The sequence below is a fragment of the Salmo salar genome, chromosome 26 (assembly GCF_965601325.2).
Source record: "Salmo salar chromosome 26, fSalSal1, whole genome shotgun sequence".
Lineage (NCBI taxonomy): Eukaryota > Metazoa > Chordata > Actinopteri > Salmoniformes > Salmonidae > Salmo > Salmo salar.
In genome coordinates, this window is record NC_138316.1 from 44,241,468 (window position 1) to 44,247,467 (window position 6,000).

General features: G+C 42.6%; 1 non-coding gene across 1 annotated transcript; it reads right to left on the minus strand.

The window, feature by feature from the left end:
* Positions 1–1,130: 1,130 nt before the first annotated feature.
* trnag-ucc (transfer RNA glycine (anticodon UCC)) lies at positions 1,131–1,202 on the minus strand. Its single transcript has one exon. It is a non-coding gene; the product is annotated as a tRNA-Gly (tRNA).
* Between the last annotated feature and the right edge of the window lie 4,798 nt (positions 1,203–6,000).

Genomic DNA, 6,000 nt, shown 5'->3' on the forward strand with positions numbered 1-6,000 from the left:
TGTACCTATCTTGATCTTCAAAAAGTCTATATGGAGACCACATTGCTTTTACCAATCCAGTCCTGTTGGGTCTGTGAGGGACAAGGCATGTGAGTCTGGCCCCTAGCTAAGCATCCCTCCCCCACTGGAAAAACTTGACACATACCTTCACTTCTGAATCCCTTCTCGTTCCGCAACGTGATGGTGGTATGGTGGTGAGCATAGCTGCCTTTCAAGCAGTGAGCAGTTAACCTGAGTTTGCTTCTTGGCCATTGCTGTCTAAAGGCTTTTGTTATAGTACATAAATAATATGCAAACTGAGGTTTAAGAATTGGTTTCCATATCACTGCAGTGTGCCATGACAATCCTGTGTGTTGGGTTCGTGTACTCAAGTTTATTTTTATTTGTGTTGTGTGTGTGTGTGTGACGTGTGCATTCTTGTGTGATGTGTGCATATGAGAGAGAGAGGGAGAGGGAGAGAGAGAGAGAGGGAGAGAGGGAGAGAGGGAGAGAGGGAGAGAGAGAGAGAGAGAGAGAGAGAGGAGTTGTTATGTATATTGTATGTTAGTCTAGAGCGGGGTTTTCCAAACTATGGTAATTATGGTTTGACTCAGAATTTTTACTTTAAATGTATGTCAAATAAAAAAACATTGATTTCAAAGTTTGACAAACCATACAACTCTATACACCAGCACTACTTCACAAAAACACATGTACTGGAACAACTGTGCAGATGCAAAGTTTGGTAACAGAATTACAGTAAAATCTCCCTTAGTTTTTTATGTGACCACACTTTCCAAAAACTCTGTTAAATATCTGCTCCTAATTAAGATTCAACTATGACTGCAGAAAGAATGGGGTGTCAGCTATGACATGACACCTTGTTTATATAACTACGGTAGGTGAAGTGGATTTATATTCGGTAACAGAATTCCATCATGGGTCCCTGATCTGTACTACACAGAAATGCATCAGTATGGATATGAGTGTCATTCTCTTCACGGTGATGTATGTTGCAGAGTTTCAATTCCCACTCAACTCCTACAGGTTTTAACGACAACCCATTCAATAGTGCTGTTTGAATGCAGACCTGGGTTTTGAATTTTAATGTGTAAAATCTCCATCATCAATCAGTGAAAACTAAAAGCATCTGCGTTGGCCGGGAATCGAACCCGGGTCAACTGCTTGGAAGGCAGCTATGCTCACCACTATACCACCAACGCAAGTGGAGAAAAAGGAATTCAACAGGGGAATTGTAGGTTTGTGTCAAGTATTTCAAGAATAACTCTCTCGCTCTCGCTTGGATATTGGACTTTCATGGTGATACCTGCTTATGTATTGAGTCCACTCCACACTGATATGTAGGAACAAAACACTCCACTGAGTTGGAGGAACAAAACACTTCACACTGAGATGGAGGAACAAAACACTCCACACTGAGATGGAGGAACAAAACACTCCAAACTGAGATGGAGGAACAAAACACTCCACACTGAGATGGAGGAACAAAACACTCCACTGAGATGGAGGAACAAAACACTCCACACTGAGATGGAGGAACAAAACACTCCACACTGAGATGGAGGAACAAAACACTTCACACTGAGATGGAGGAACAAATCACTCCACACTGAGATGGAGGAACAAAACACTTCACACTGAGATGGAGGAACAAAACACTCCACACTGAGATGGAGGAACAAAACACTCCACTGAGATGGAGGAACAAAACACTCCACACTGAGATGGAGGAACAAAACACTCCACACTGAGATGGAGGAACAAAACACTCCACTGAGATGGAGGAACAAAACACTCCACACTGAGATGGAGGAACAAAACACTCCACACTGAGATGGAGGAACAAAACACTCCACACTGAGATGGAGGAACAAAACACTCCACTGAGATGGAGGAACAAAACACTCCACACTGAGATGGAGGAACAAAACACTCCACACTGAGATGGAGGAACAAAACACTCCACACTGAGATGGAGGAACAAAACACTCCACTGAGATGGAGGAACAAAACACTCCACTGAGATGGAGGAACAAAACACTTCACACTGAGATGGAGGAACAAAACACTTCACACTGAGATGGAGGAACAAAACACTCCACACTGAGATGGAGGAACAAAACACTCCACACTGAGATGGAGGAACAAAACACTCCACACTGAGATGGAGGAACAAAACACTCCACTGAGATGGAGGAACAAAACACTCCACACTGAGATGGAGGAACAAAACACTCCACTGAGATGGAGGAACAAAACACTCCACACAGATGGAGGAACAAAACACTCCACACTGAGATGGAGGAACAAAACACTCCACACTGAGATGGAGGAACAAAACACTTCACACTGAGATGGAGGAACAAAACACTCCACACTGAGATGGAGGAACAAAACACTTCACACTGAGATGGAGGAACAAATCCCTCCACACTGATATGGAGGAACAAAACACTCCACACAGATGGAGGAACAAAACACTCCACTGAGATGGAGGAACAAAACACTCCACTGAGATGGAGGAACAAAACACTCCACTGAGATGGAGGAACAAATCACTCCACACTGAGATGGAGGAACAAAACACTCCACACTGATATGGAGGAACAAAACACTCCACACTGAGATGGAGGAACAAAACACTCCACTGAGATGGAGGAACAAAACACTTCACTGAGATGGAGGAACAAAACACTCCACACTGAGATGGAGGAACAAAACACTCCACTGAGATGGAGGAACAAAACACTCCACACTGAGATGGAGGAACAAAACACTCCACACTGAGATGGAGGAACAAAACACTCCACACTGAGATGGAGGAACAAAACACTCCACTGAGATGGAGGAACAAAACACTTCACTGAGATGGAGGAACAAAACACTCCACACTGAGATGGAGGAACAAAACACTCCACTGAGATGGAGGAACAAAACACTCCACACTGAGATGGAGGAACAAAACACTCCACTGAGATGGAGGAACAAAACACTTCACTGAGATGGAGGAACAAAACACTCCACACTGAGATGGAGGAACAAAACACTCCACACTGAGATGGAGGAACAAAACACTTCACACTGAGATGGAGGAACAAAACACTCCACACTGAGATGGAGGAACAAAACACTCCACACTGAGATGGAGGAACAAAACACTCCACTGAGATGGAGGAACAAAACACTCCACACTGAGATGGAGGAACAAAACACTCCACACTGAGATGGAGGAACAAAACACTCCACACTGAGATGGAGGAACAAAACACTCCACACTGAGATGGAGGAACAAAACACTCCACTGAGATGGAGGAACAAAACACTCCACTGAGATGGAGGAACAAAACACTCCACACTGAGATGGAGGAACAAAACACAAAATTGTTGTCCTTCCTTTTAGCTCAGTTGGTCGGACATGGTGCTTGCAAAATGTGGGTAGTTTGTTTGATTCCCGGGACCACTCATATGTAAAATGTGTGCGCTCATGACTGTAAGTCGCTTTGGATACAAGTGCCTACAAAATTACATATTTATTATTATAGATGATAAACATTTGAATCTGTATACAATGTGAAATAACTGTAAGGGTTTAGCAGAAGAACAGTAAAGTTAAATATTCTTCTTGCCTTGTTGTCTTCTGTCTCTGACCACTAATCTGAAACAACTTGATTGCTGTTAAGAATATTGCTGCTACCCATCTGATGTGAGCTGAGGCCACAGCTGCGTCCAGCAAGGCACAACATTGTGGAACTTTCATGTAAAAAAAAGATGCAGAACCAACATGTCTCAGACTTAGAGAACACGGGATCATGCAGTTTACGTGTACAACCAGCTGGGGGCACTGTTAGCACAGAACTTCAGGCTTGATTCAATCCGATCTGCTTTAGCCGACATCAGCACAGCGGTTGTTGAGGCGGTGCCGGAGGTGGAACTGCATTAGAGCTGTCAAATCCACAAGTGTATCCTGGCATTATACCTAAAGTGGAAATTGCCATTGGCTGCACAGAGTCGCATTAAGATAAAACTCATGCAGCCGTGTTTACAAGTTCGAAACACCGGAATGTGAGATGTAATCTACACCTCGGTTAGGCTGATACAAATCCTCATTCATTTGTTTAATAATTTTCAATTTGAGCTTCTGAATTTCTATATAGCCTACACTTTCTTGTTCACAACTTTTAACACGAGTGGGATGGGTGTGGCTTCATGACAATGATCACAAGAGCAGCTGCTCACCGATTTGACTGTTCCACCTGCCAAAACATCAGCTATGTGGTGTCGGCTATCGCCGGTTAATGCTTGATCTGATTTAATCTTAGTGTTTTTAATAAAAGGTTAAGGCAATGTTTTTAAAAGTGTAGTTACATTGTTACTTTACAGGTTCAAGCAGAACATTCTATAAAGTGTTAAACAGTTGTTCATATTTAACTTGCAGCAATCTCACATCAGGGATATCATGTAAATCAATGTTTCCCAAACTTTTTATAGTGCTCAGACATTCAACCTCCAGCTGTGTACCCCCTCTAGCACCAGGGTCAGCGCACTCCAGCTGCATACCCCCTCTAGCACCAGGGTCAGCACACTCTCAAATGTTGTTTTTTGCCATCATTGTAAGCATGCCACACACACACACACTATAGGATACATTTATTAAACATAAGAATGAGTGTGAGTTTTTGTCACAACCCGGCTGGTGGGAAGTGACAAAGAGCTCTTATAGGACCAGGACACAAATAATAATATAATAATAATCAATAATTTTGCTCTTTATTTAACCATCTTACATATAAAACCTTATTTGTTCATCGAAAATTGTGAATAACTCACCACAGGTTAATGAGAAGGGTGTGCTTGAAAGGATGCACATAACTCTGCAATGTTGGGTTGTATTGGAGAGTCTCAGTCTTAAATCATTTTCCACACACAGTCTGTGCCTGTATTTTGTTTTCATGCTAGTGAGAGCCGAGAATCCACTCTCACATAGGTACGTGGTTGCAAAGGGCATCAGTGTCTTAACAGCGCGATTTGCCAAGGCAGGACACTCTGAGCGCAGCCTAATCCAGAAATCTGGCAGTGGCTTCTGATTAAATTCAATTTTCACAGAACCGCTTGTGGTAATTTTGATGAGGCTCTCTTGATCAGATATCGCTAAGTGGACTAGAGGCAGGGCATGAAAGGGATAATGAATCCAGTTGTTTGTGTCATCCGTTTCGGGAAAGTACCTGCGTAATTGCGCACCCAACTCACTCAGGTGCTTCGTTATATCACATTTGACATTGTCCGTAAGCTTGAGTTTATTTGCACACAAATAATCATACAATGATGGAAAGACCAGTGTGCTGTCCTTGTTAATGCAGACAGAGAAGAGCTCCAACTTCTTAATCATAGCCTCAATTTTGTCCCGCACATTGAATATAGTTGTGGAGAGTCCCTGTAATCCTAGATTCAGATCATTCAGGCGAGAAAAAACATCACCCAGATAGGCCAGTCGTGTGAGAAAATGTGTCAATACTTTGCCCCTTGATAACCAGTGTACTTCTGTATGTTGTAAAAGCGTTACATGGTCGCTGCCAGTATCATTGCATAGTGCAGAAAATACACAAGTGTTAAGGGGCCTTGCTTTAACAAAGTTAACCATTTTCACCATTTTCACTGTAGTGTCCAAAACGTCTTTCAAGCTTTCAAGCAAAGAGGCACTGAGTTTGAAGGAGTCCTTGGAATACATCCATAGGTACACCTCCAATAGCCTATCAGAAGCTTCTACAGCCATGACATAATTTTCTGGAATTTTCCAAGCTGTTTAAAGGCACAGTCAACTTAGTGTATGTAAACTTCTGACCCACTGGAATTGTGATACAGTGAATTATAAGTGAAATAATCTGTCTGTAAACAATTGTTGGAAAATGTACTTGTGTCATGCACAAATTAGATGTCCTAACCGACTTGTTAAACCTCACTAGGATAGGCAGTGAGGTGGTGGATGTGGTGCTCCAGGAGGAT